Genomic DNA, 13,912 nt, shown 5'->3' on the forward strand with positions numbered 1-13,912 from the left:
TGTATGTCTGGGAACATCTTTATTCCTCCTTCACATTTTTTTAAAAATATATATTTTATTGATTTTTTACAGAGAGGAAGGGAGAGGGATAGAGAGTTAGAAACATCGATGAGAGAGAAACATCGATCAGCTGCCTCCTGCACACTCCCTACTGGGGATGTGTCCGCAACCAAGGTACATGCCCTTGACCAGAATCAAACCTGGGACCCTTGAGTCCGCAGGCCGATGCTCTATCCACTGAGCCAAACCGGTTAGGGCTCCTCCTTCATATTTAAAGGATAATTTTGCTGGATATATTATTCATGGTTGGTAATTTCTCTTTTTCAGGTATTTGAATATTTGATTCCACTCTCTTCTGGCTTATAGTTTCTGCGAAAAGTCAGATGAAATTGTGTTGGATTTTCCTTTGTAGTCACTTTCTTTTCTCTGCCTACTTTGAGAATTTTTTGTCATTAATTTTTGACAGTATTAATACCAAGTGCCTTGGAGAGGGCCTTTTTGGATTGAAGTAACAAGGTGTTCTGTTTGCTTCTTGGATTTGAGGATCTAGTTCTTTCCATAGATTTGGGAAATTTTCATCCACTTTTTTTTAAATAGACTCTCTGTTCCCTGCTCCCTTTCTTGCTCCTCTGGAATACCTATAATTCTAATATTGCTTTTTTCTGATGGAGTCAGATAGTTCTCATACAGCTCTTTCATATTTCTTTATGCTCAGGTCTCTCTTTTCTTTTCTCTGGATCATTTCTACATTCCTATCTTTGATATCACTCTTACCTCCATCAGGTTGGCTCTGTTTTTTATGCTCAGTAGTTCACTTTTCTGTTATTGTTAGTCCTCACCTGAAGATATTTTTATTCCATTGATTTTTAGAGAGAGTGGAAGAGTTTGGGAGAGACAGAGACATCAATGTGAGAGAGACACATCGATTGGTTGCCTTTCACACATGCCCTGACCAGAAGCAGGGATTGAGCCTGAAACTGAGCTATGTGCCCTAGACCAGATTCAAACCCAGGACCCTTTGGTCTGACACTCTATCCACTGAGTCAAACTGGCTAGGGCCAGTAGTTCACTCTTAATCTCCTTAATTGCATGCTTCATTACCAGGATTACTAATTGATTCCTTTTTAAAGTTTCAAGCTCTTTGGTAAATTGATTTGTTTTCTGACTGCATTGAATTGCCTCTCTGTATTTTGTCATATCTTGTTGAGTATTTTCAGAACTGCAATCTTGAAATCTCTATCATTTATCACACATTTCCATGTGTTTCAGGGGATTTTTCATTTTCTTTCTGGTCATCCTCACTACTGTGTTTTTTCATGGTATTTGCTCTTCTCCTTTGCCTATGCATGTATCTCTGTCTATATATGTGGTTGATAGCAGCTTTCTCTAAATAGGTCTTCTTACTATTTTCCTATCATGATGCTGAATCACAAGATTTTTACCTCCGTGATCTCCCAGTCTTGACCTCCACAAGTTCTGTAATACAGTACAGCTACACTACTTGGGGGTGGGATTTGTTTTGCCATCACCATAATGGTGGTCCCTGACCTCTGTGGGGTCCCACCTGAAGCACCCTCCTGGGATCAGGCACAGAGGGAAACAGTGATTCTTTATTTACAGATAATATGCCGCTGGACCTGACCCCAAGGGCAACAGGAAGCAAGGTTTGGGAGTCCAAGTGGCGGCAGGGCTCTGTGGTTCTGTTTCTTTGGGATGGGGGAACACACACACAATCTTCCCTGAAGTCAAAATGGCACCTCCCACACACAGAAACCCAGAGATTCCACCTGCCAGGTTCCACCAAAAGCCCTTTCAGAAACAGCCTTTCAGTGACTAAGTCTGACAGCCAGCTGGCAGGCGGGGGTGGGTGAAGGCCGACCCTGAGGTGCCGTGGGATATTTCCTGACATTCCCTTGGGCCCGTGCTAATAGCTGGCCGTACAGTGCAGGTTGGCTACTCTTGTGCAGCAAGTCCTATGGGGGCAGTCACAAACTGTGGATCACTTGAAGCTTCAAACAGATTGCCAAGAGCCAAATGTGGACAGCTTCTGACAGTGGCCAGCACCAAAACCTCCCAGGAGGCCCAGAACAGGCACACAAAACAGGCAAATTCAGTCAACATAAGAGCGGATCCAAAGGGACTCCCAGCTGGCATTACACTCTGCCAAGACAACCTCCACTTGGCTTTTGTTGCATTATTTTCTTTATTTTCCTTTCTTTCAAAATTCTCATCACTTTAATGGTCAGTTGCTTCTGGTTGGCTCTGGAAGGTAGTTAAACAATAAACTTCAAGATCCCCACCCCAGCACACTCACCACCCCCTCAGCTCCCATCAACATTCCATGCCCAGTCAGAATCCCATGGCCTCAGACTCCCTGGGGGTTGCAGAAATCCACAGCTTAGTGTGGCGAGTTGAAAAAACCCTTGGTACATTTGTGATCTGTGTTATTTTTAAAAAATAACAACTATTAAACCAAACACCTTCCTGGGCTCCGTTGCCTCATGGAGCAAAAAAATGTTCCTGTGCGACCTGCAGACTCTGCTGTCTGCTGTGGGCCGGCTGCCTGCTCCCTCGGGGCGTGCGATCATACGGCGTAGAGCTCGTACACCTTCTTTACACAGTACACCAGGGCGGCGAGCGCTATCGTGTTGTGCAGTCTCTTTCTGTGCAAGTCGTCCTTCCGGACCAGCACCACGGGGGTGGAGACGGTGAGTGTGTGCAGGGGCAGGCGGGACAGTTCATAGGCGTCGTACTCCACTTGGTACTTGCAGCAGGGGTCAAACTGCCAGGAGATGCCCTAGAGGGTGCAGCAGGCCAGGCTCAGCACGCCCGCGGGCAGGGAGATGTAGTGGGAGTAATCTAGGGGCAGTGCCAGTGGGGTGAAGAGGCAAGCGGTGCCTGCCAGCATGGTGGTCTTGTGCAGATAGTTGCCCACAGTGATCCAGTGCTCAGTCTCATCGCCGAGGGGTGGGCTCGATCACGATGTACTTGTACTGGGCTTCCAGGGCCTGCTCCAGCTCATACTCAAACTGGTCTTGCACGTTCTCCCCATTGTAGATCTCGTGCACAATGTAACAGTCTGGCAGGCTCACCATTCCAGCAAGCACAGAGACCTCGGTGCGCAGGGCCCCAAGAGAATGAAGACAAGGAGCCCACGGGGACAGGCGGGGCCATCTGTGAGCTGATCCAGGCTGGCACCCAAGTGGCAGAACACACAGGTACCTGCACTGTGCCTTCCTAGGTGAGCAAGTGTGTCTCAAAGACGTCGACAGGCCAAGTGGCAGTCTGTGTCGTGTGCTCGCTGCCAGTGTGCTGAATTTTGGACAAGAATTCAGGTTACAGCTCAGAGTCTGATGTTCTTCATTACAAACATTGTTGATTTCCTCTCTCAGGCGCCTCCACTGCCCGGGCCCAGGCGCCTCCGTCTCCACGCGGCCATCTTGCAGACTCCCAGCTCATGGATGCCTGGCTCGGCGGCCTGGGCAGCGCCTCTTTATTTTCTTTTATTTCTTTATTATTTTTGTCTTTTTTCTTTAATTTTTCTACTTTTTCCTTCTTTTTGTTGTTTTTGTTGCTAATCCTTACCCGTGTTTCTATTGATTTTTAGGGAGAACAGAAGAGAGAGCGAAAGACAGAAACATCCATGTGAGGGAAACACATCAATTGGTTGCCTTTTCCACCAGCTCTGACCAGGGCCTGGGCCAGAGAGGAGCCTGCAACCAAGGTATGTGCCCTTGACCAGGAATGAACCAGGGACCCTTTGGTCCGCAGGCCAACGCTCTATCCACTGAGCCAAACCAGCTAGGGCTATTTCTTTTCCTTATTCTATTTTTATTTTGCATTCTTTCACTTCATTTTTAATTTATCTTTTTTCCTTTCCATATTTTTCTTTCTTTTCTTTTTATTTTATTTTTATATATTTTATTGATTTTTTTACAGAGAGGAAGGGAGAGGGGAATAGAGAGTTAGAAACATCGATGAGAAACATGGATCAGCTGCCTCTTGCAACCCCCCTACTGGGGATGTGCCCGCAACTAAGGTACATGCCCTTGGTCGGAATCGAACCTGGGACCTTTCAGTCCACAGGCTGACACTCTATCCACTGAGCCAAACCGGTTAGGGCCTTTCTTTTCTTTTTTATTGTGTTCCTTTTCCTATCCTTTACTTATGTTTTCTTCTTTCCCTTCTTTCATATTTTTTTCTTCCCCAATTTTTCTTCTTATATTTTTATTATTTTTGTTCTCTTTTCTCTTTCCTAATTCTCTTTTCTTTTGTGGTTGTTTTGACTGTGGTTGTTGGGTCTTTTGTAGGTTTTTGTTTTGTTTTGTTTCTTCTGTCAGCACCTATACAACAGCTCACACAACAAGGTAAGCCACTAATGTACAGAAGAGTAAAAATCAGACCCAATGACAAGAGAACCCAAATAAACCACACGAGGGACATTCCTAGAGCATCCAGCTCAGGAGATCAAAGAGACTGCACCACTAGGTCCTACAAAACACTTAACACACAAGGCCACCCCACAAAGACTAGGTGGTATAGCAGTTCTATATAATACATAGAAACAAACACAGAGAGCTTACTAGTAAATGGGAACAAATAAATAACCCCCAAATGAAAGGAAAAGAAGCTCCAGAAAAAGAGCTAAATGAGATGGAGGTAAGCAATTTATTACACACAGACTTCAGAGTAATGGTTATAACTATGCTCAAGGTACTTAGAACTACATAAAACTTAATGGAAACTACAAGGAACTTAGTGGCAGCTACATCAGGATGAAAAATGAGCCCTGGCTAGTTTTCTCAGTGGTTAGATTGTTGGTCTGTGGACCAACGGGCCTCAGATTCAATTCCAGGTCAGAGGCACATACCTCAGTTTCAGGTTCCCCAGCAATAGTAGAGGTACATGGGGTAGGCAACCAATTGATGTGTCTCATATCAATGTTTTTTTTTTCTCTCTCTTTCTCTCTCTCTTCCCCTTCTACTTTCTCTGGAAGGCAATGAAAAAAAAACCACCAAAAAAAAAACCACCAAAAAAACCCACAAAACAACCCTGCGGTGAGGATTAAGAAAAAAAAAAAAAGATGCCCTAGCTGGTTTGGTTCAGTGGATAGAGAGTTGGCCTGCGGACTGAAGGGTCCCAGGTTCGATTCTGGCCAAGGGCACATGCCTAGGTTGCGGGCTTGATCCCCAGTAGGGACCATACAGAAGGCAGTGATCAATGATTCTCTCTCATCACTGATATTTCTATCTCTCTATCCCTCTCCCCTACTTTCTGAAGTCAATAAAAAAAATATTTTAAAAGTAGGTTGCTTGAAGCAGAGGATCGAATCAGTGATTTGGAAGAAAAGGTAGGAATAAACACCCAATTAGAGCAATAAAAAAAAAACAAAATTTTTTGAATGAGGATAGTTGAAGGGAACCTTGGGACAATAAGAAACATATGTTATCCCTATCATAGAGGTTCCCAAAGGAGAAGAAAGTGTGCAAGTGATAGAAAAGCTATTTGAAGAAAAAATGGCAGAAAACTTCCCCACCTTGTGGAGGAACGTCACTCAAGTTCAGCAAGCACAGAAGGTCCCAATCAAGATGAAACCAAAGTGACCCACATCAAGATTCATCATATTTAAAATAGGCAAGATTAAACACTAAGAGAGAATATCAAAGGCAGCAAGAGAGAAACAGCCAGCTACCTACAAGGGTGTTCCCATAAAGCTGTTAGCTGATTTCTCCAAAGAAACACTTCAGGCCACAAGGGATTGGCATGAGGTATTCAAAGCAATGAAAAGCAAGGACTGGCATCCAAGACTACTCTATCCAGCAAGGATATCACTTAAAATAGAGGCAAAATAAAGAGCCTCCCAGACCAACAAACGAACAACAGAAAAAGCTAAAGGATCTCATTACTAGAAAACCAGCATTGCAAGGAATGCTAAATGGTCTCCTTTAGGGAGAAGAAATATATAGAGGACCATAGACATAAAGAAAGAATGACAACAAATAAGTGCCTTCCAATAATGACCTTAAATGTAAATGGCTCAAGTGCTCTAATCAAAAGACACAGGGTAGCTGAATGGACAAGGAAACACATTCCATATATTAGGCTCTCTACAAGAGACCCACCTCAGAATAAAAGAGTCACACAGACTGAAAGTGAAGGGACGGAAAAAAAATATTCCATGCAAATGGAAACACAAACAAAACAAAAACTAGGGTAGATACTCATATCTGACAAAATGGACAGCAAAACAAAGGCCATAAATGAAGGTTACTACATAATAATAAAGAGATCAATCCAAGAAGAGGATATAATCCTTGTAAACATATATGCAACCAATATAGGAGCACCTAAATATATATATTTAAAAAACTCTTGGTGGACTTTAAGAGAGAGATCAGCTGCAATACAGTCATAGTAGGGGAATTGAATAACCCACTATCATCACTGGATAGATCTTACAGACAAAAATATCAACAAGGCAATAGCTACCTGGATCAAATGTATTTAATTTATATTTACAGAACATCAACCTAAAGCAGTAGAATATTCATTCTTCCCAACTGCACATGGAACATTGTGAAAGACAGATCACATGGTAGGACACAAAGTAAGTCTTAGCAAATTCAAGGAGATTGAAATCATATCAAGCATCTTCTTGGATCACAATGGCATGAAACTAGAAATCAACTGCAATAAAAAAAATACTAAAAAACACAAACACAGGGAGGCTAAATAGCATGTTATTAAACAATGAATGAGTTACCAATAAGATCAAGGAAGAAAAAAACCTACCTGGAAGTAAATGAAAATGAACACACAACAACCCAAAATCTATGGGACACAGGGAAAACAGTTCTGAAAAAGCAAGAAAAATCTCAAATAAACAATCTGAACCTATACCTAAAATAATTAGAAAGAAAACCCAGAGACCATAGAAGAAAGGAAATAATAAAGATCAGAGCAGGTATAAATGACAGAGTAAAAAAACAAACAAAAAACAATAGTAAAGATCAATTAAACCAAGAGTTGGTTCTTTAAAAAGATAAATAAGACTGATGAACCATTAGCCAGACTCACCAAAAAACATTGAGAGAAGACCCAAATAAATAATATCAGAAATGAAAGAGATGAAATAATAACTGGCATCACAGAAATACAAATGACTGTAAGAAAATACTACGAACAACGACTTGCCAACAAATTGGACAACCTGGGCAAAATGGAAAAATTCCTGGAAACATAAAACCTTCCAAAACTGAATCAAGCAGAATCACAAAACCTGAATAGAACAGTAACAAGTAATGAAAAAATAGCCAGCAAACAAAAGACCTGGACCAGATGGTTTCATAGGCTAATTTTACCAAACACTCAAAAAACTAACATGTATCCTTCCAAAATTATTCCAAAATACTCAAGAGTGGGGAAGACATGCAAACTCTTTTTACAAGGCTAGCATTATCTTAATTTCAAAACCAGACAAGATAATACAAAGAAAGAAAATTATAGGCCAATATATCTGATGAACATAGATGCTAAAATCCTCAACCTAATATTAGCAAATCAGATCCAGCAATACATTATAAAGCTCATACACCATGACCAAGTGGGATTTATTCCAGGGATGCAAGGCTGGCACAATATCACAAATCAATAACTGTGATATATCATAATAAACAAATAAAAGATAAAAATCACATTATCATATCAATAGATGCAGAAAAAGCATTTGATAATGCCCAGCATTCATTTATCATAAAAACTCTCAGCAAAGTGGAAGTAGAGAGATCATATCTCAACATAATAAAGGCCATGTATGAAAAATCTACAGCCAATATCATACTCAGTGGGCAAAAACTAAAACCATTTGTTTCCCTTAAGAACAGCAACAAAACAGGAATGACCTCTTTCACTACTTATTAAACTTAGTGTTGAAAGTCCTACCACAAACATCAGACAAGAATAAATAAAAGGCATCCAAATTGGAAAGGTGAAAGTGCAACTGTCATTATTCGCAAATGACATGATATTGTATGTAGAACATCCTAAAGACTCCACCAAAAAAACTACTAGAGCTAATGAATGAATTCAACATACTAGCAGGATACAAAATTAATATCTGGAAATTGATGGAATATTTATCTATAATAATAAAAGCTAATATGCTAATTAGACCGCATGTCCTTCCAGACAACCTTCCAGACAAAGCCGGGCTGTGAGGGAAGCCCGGGTCCCGGATGCCAGAGGGAAGCCGGTGCCGGCAGCCAGGTGAAGGAAAGCCTACTCTTGCACAAATTTCGTGAATCAGGCCTCTAGTATACAATTACAAACTCTCAGAAAGGGAAACTAAGAAAACAATCCTATTTACTACTGCAACAAAAAGGTACCTAGGAATAAACTAAACTAAGGGGGTAGAAGACCTGTACTCGGAAAACTATAGGAAATTGAAGAAAGAAATTGAGGAAGATATAAATAAGTGTAAGTACATATTGTGTTCATGGATTGGAAGAATTGATATAATTAAGATGTGCATAATACCCAAAGCAACCTATAGATCCAACTCAATTCCTATTAAATTACCAATGGCATATTTCACAGATCTAGAACAAATATTATAAAAAATTATATGAAACCCAAAAAGACACAAAATATCCTCAGCCATCTTGAGGAGAACACAGTTGTAGGATATCAAGTTATATTACAAAGCCACTATAATAAAAACAGACTGGAACTGGTACAAAAACAGGCATACAGATCAATGGAACAGAACAGAGAGCCTCAAAATCAACCTATGCCTCTATGGTCAATTAATATTTCACAAAAGAGGCAAGAGTTTCCTATGGAGTAAAGTCAGTCTCTTTCATAAATGGTGCTGGGAAAATTGGACAGTAATATGCAAAACAATGCAACTAGACTTCCAATTTACACAACACACAAGAATAAACTCGAAATGGATAAAAGACTTATATGTAAGTTACAAAACCACAAAATTCCTAGAAAACATGGGCAGTAAAATCTCAGACATCTCTCAAAGCAATATTTTTGCAGATATAGCTCCAAGGGCAATGGAAACACGGGGGGTAGGGAGGGTGGGGAGGCGGGGGAGAGGAATGGGACTACATTGAACTAAAAAGATTCTGCACAGCAAAAGAAACCATTAAAATAATGAAAAAGAACCGACTATATGTGAACATATTCACCAATGATTCATCTGATAAGGGGATAATCTCCAAAATATATAAATAATTTATATATAAATAATTTATACAACTCAATAGCAGGATGACAAATAAGCCAATTAAAAAATGGACAGGCCTGGCAGGTGTGGCTCAGTGATTGGGCATTGACCTATGAACCAGGAGGTCACAGTTCAATTCCTGGTCAGGGCATATGCCTGGGTTGCAGGCTCAATCCCAAGTAAGGGCTGTGCAAGAGACAGCCAAATGATGATTCAATCTCATCACTGATGTTTCTGTCTCTCTCTCCCTCTCCCTTCCTCTCTAATGGGCAAAGGGACACTTGTCAGAAAAATGTTAATGGAGTAAGTGGATGCTACATAGACATGCTCCCAGGACCAAACTGGAATTACATTTAAAAATGTTTTTTTAAAAATCCTGAATAATCAACTGAAGATTAGCAAGAGAGAACCCTGATAATCAACGACGGAAAGTGGAGACCACATAGAGACTGACATTTGCTACCCAGGTGGTTTTGTCTGGGGAAGACAGTGGACCCACCCTATTGGAAAACACCTTGCCCCACAGTGGGGAGTTCCTGAGGCGCATTAAGAGACTGAGAATAACAATTAGCCTCCAGGCAGAAGCAACTGCCCCACCCTGTTGGAAAAACTCGCCACACCTGTGGACGATTGCCTAAGGTCTACTCAAGACTGAATCAAGTAAGTCTGCAGGCAAAGGCAAACTTTTGAGTCTGCCTGATCTAATTAGTCAGAAACAGTGTTTGACACTGTCCTGCACTATAGATTGAGAGGCATAGAAGATCTTCCTAATACATAGTCACAAACCCAAACAGGCAGCCAAAATGAGGAGATAAAAAAACAACCCCCAAATGAAAGAACAAGAGAATTCTCTAGAAGAAGAGATAAATGAAATGGAGATAAGAAATTTATCTTCAGAGTTCAGAATAATGATGGTAAAGATGCTCAACAGCATGAGAAAAGATATAGTAACAATAAAAATGAAAATAAAGAACAACATAGCACAAATAAAGAACACATAGGAAGGAATACACAGCAGATTAGGGGAGGCCGAGGATCAGATAAGTGAAATAGAAGAGAGGGTAGAAAAAAATCACTCAATCAGAGAACCAAACAGAAAAACAAGTAAAGGAGGAGGATGGGCGTAAGGGAACTGTGGGACAACATGAAACGTAACAATATTCACATAGTAGGTGTGCCAGAAGAGGCAGAAAGGGAAAAAGGGATAGAGAACATGTTTGGAGAAATAATGGCAGAAAACTTCCCTAATCTGGTTAAGGAAAAAGTCACACAAGTTCAGGAAGCATAGAGAACCCAAAGCAAGAAGAACCCAAACAGACCCACGCCCAGACACATCATAATTAAAAAGCCAAAAATTAAAGACAAAGAGAGACTATTAAAGACAAGAAAGAGAAAAGCAAACTGTTACCTACAAAGGAGCCACCATAAGGCTGTCATCTGATTCCTCACCAGAAACTCTACAGGCCAAAAGGGAATGGCATGAAGTAGTCAAGCTAATGGAAAGCAGGATCTGAGACCAAGATTACTATATCCAGCAAGTGGTGAAATAAAGAGCTTCCCAGACCAAAAAGAAAAAAAAAAGGCTAAAGGAGTTCATCACTACCAAGGCAGAATTACAAGAAATGCTAAAGGGACTGCTGTAATGAGAACAATATAGAAATGTAGGCATACAGAATTAAAATAGCAATATAAGTACCTATCAATAATAACCTTAAATGTAAATGGATTAAATACTCTAATTAAATGACATAGGGCAGCTGAATGGATATAAAAACATGACCCAAATATATGCTGTCTACAGGAGACCCACCTCAGCACAAAAGACTCACACAAGAGGAGAGTGAAGGGATGGGAAAAAATTTCCATGCAAATGGAAAAGGAAAAACAACAACAACAACACTGGGTAGCAATACTAATGTCTGAAGAAATACACTTCAAAATGAAGGCCATCACAAGAGACAACAAAGATAACTACAAAATACTAAAGGGATCGATCCAAGAGGATATAACCCTGATAAACATATATGCACCCAATACAGGAGCACCTAAATATATAAAAAAAAAACTTCTAGAGAATGTTAAGGAAGAGATTGACACAATACAGTCATAGTAGGGGACTTTAACACTCCACTGACTTCACTGGATAATCTTTCAGACAAAAAATTAACAAGGAAACAGTGACTATAAAAGACACGCTGGATCAGATGGATTTCATTGACATTTAGAGTACATTTCAACCCAAGGATGCAGAATATACATTTTTCTCAAGTGCACATGGATCATTCACAAAGATAGACCACATGTTGGGACACAAAACAAGTCTCTACAAGTTCAAGAAAATTGAACTCATATCAAGCATCTTTTCAGATCACAGTGGAATAAAATTAAAAATCAACTACAGTAAAAACACCCCAAAACATTCAAACTCATGGAGACTAAATAACATGTTATTAAACAATGAATGGATTACCAATGAGATCAAGAAAGAAGCCAAAGATTTTCTGGGAACAAATGAAAATGAACATGCAACAACCCAAAATCTCTGGGACACAGCAAAAGCAGTCCTGAGAGAGAAGTTCATAGCACTACAAGCCTACCTCAAAAAACAAGAGAAATCAGCAATAAGTTATTTAACCCTACAACTTAAAGAACTAGAAAGAGAACAACAAGAAAAGCCCAGAGTAAGTAGAAGGAAGAAAATAATAAAGATTAGAGCAGAAATAAATGACATAGAGACTAAAAAGAACAATATTAAAAAATCAATGAAATCAAGAGGTTTTTCTTTGAAATGATAAATAAGATAGATGAACTGTTAGCCAGACTCATCAAGACACAAAGAGAGAGGAACCAAATAAAATAAAAAGTGAAAGTGGAGAAGTAACCATTGACACCACAGAAATACAAAGGATTGTAAGGAAATACTATGGACAACAAGCTGGACAATATGGATGAAATGGACAAATTCCTAGAAAAATATGATCTCCCAAAACTGAATCAGGAGGAATCTTAAAACCTGAATAGGCCAATAACAATTGATAAAATAAAAGCAGAAAAGAGAAAAAAAAACTCCCAGCAAACAGGCCTGGATGGCTACACAGGGGAGTTTTTACCAAACATTCAAAGAAGAACTAACACCAATACTCCTCAAACAATTCCAAAAAAAACCAAGAGGAATGAACACTTCAAAGCTCTTTTTATGAGGCCTGCATTATCCTAATCCCAAAACCAGATAAAGACACTACAAAGAAAGAGAATTACAGGCTAATATCCCTGATGAACATAGATGCTAAAATCCTCAACAAAACATTAGCAAATCTAATCCAGCAATATATTAAAAATATCTTACACTGTGACCAAGTGGGATTTATTCCAGGGGTGCAAGAATGGTACAATATTCACAAATCAATAAACATGATACATCACATAAAGAAATTCGGACACAAAAATCACAGGATCATATCAATAGATGCAGAAAAAGCATTCCACAAAATCCAATACCCATTTTTGGATAAGAACTCTCAGCAAAGTGGGAATAGCGGGAGCATATCTCAACATGATAAAGACCATATATGACAAACCTACAGCCAACATCATACTCAATGGGCAAAAACTAAAACCATTTCCCCTAAGAATAGGAACAAGACAGGGATGTCCACTTTCACTACTCTTATTCAACACAGTACTGGAAGTCCTAGCCACAGCAATCAGACAAGAAGAAATAAAAGGCATCCAAATTGAAAAGGAGGAAGTAAAACTCTCATTATTTGCAAATGACACAATATTGTACATAGAAAACCATAAAGATCCACCAAAAAAACTACTAGATTTCATAAATGAATTTGGCAATGTAGCAGGATACAAAATCAACACTCTAAAATTGATGGCTTTTTTATTTTTTTCTAAATTTCTTTTATTGATTTCAGAGAGGAAGGGAGAGGGAGAGTGAAACATCAAGGATGAGAGAGAATCATTGATCAGCTGCCTCCTGCATGCTCCCTACTGGGGATCGAGCCTACAATTCGGTCATGTGCTCTTGCCTGGAATCAAACCCTGGATCCTTCAGTCTGTAGCCCAACGCTCTATCTACAGAGCCAAACAGGCGAGGGCATTGATGGCTTTTTTATACACCAATAATGAATTCTGAGAAAGAGAAACTAAACAAACAATTTCATTTACCATTACAAAAAAAATTTAAGATACTAAGGAATAAACCAAGGAGGCAAAAGACTTATACTCAGAATACATAAGACGTTGAAAAAAAAGATAAAGATATAAACTAGTGGAAGACTATACCATGTTCATGGATTAGTAGAATTAACATCATTAATATGTACATACTACCCAAGGCAATCTATTGATTCAATGCAACCCCTATTAAAATACCAACAGCATATTTCACAGAGCTAGGACAAATACTCCAAAAAATTATATAGAATCAAAAAAGACCCCAAATAGCCGCAGAAATCTTGCAAAAGAAATACAAAGTTGGAGGAATCACATTACCAGATTTCAAGTTGTACTACAAAGCCACCGTAATCAAAACAGCCTGGTACTGGCACAAGAACAGGCATCAAGATCAATGGAACCGAACAGAGAACCCAGAAATCTACCCAAGCCATTACGCTCAATTAATATTTGACAAAGGAGGCAAGAGCATACAATGGAGAATTCCTTTTA

At 39.6% G+C, this 13,912-nt stretch overlaps 1 pseudogene; it reads right to left on the reverse strand.

Moving 5' to 3' along the window:
* Positions 1-2,221: 2,221 nt before the first annotated feature.
* On the reverse strand, positions 2,222-3,095 carry LOC102760687 (annotated as a pseudogene).
* Positions 3,096-13,912: the final 10,817 nt, after the last annotated feature.

The sequence above is a fragment of the Myotis davidii genome, unplaced genomic scaffold, assembly GCF_000327345.1.
Source record: "Myotis davidii unplaced genomic scaffold, ASM32734v1 scaffold1007, whole genome shotgun sequence".
Taxonomy (NCBI): domain Eukaryota; kingdom Metazoa; phylum Chordata; class Mammalia; order Chiroptera; family Vespertilionidae; genus Myotis; species Myotis davidii.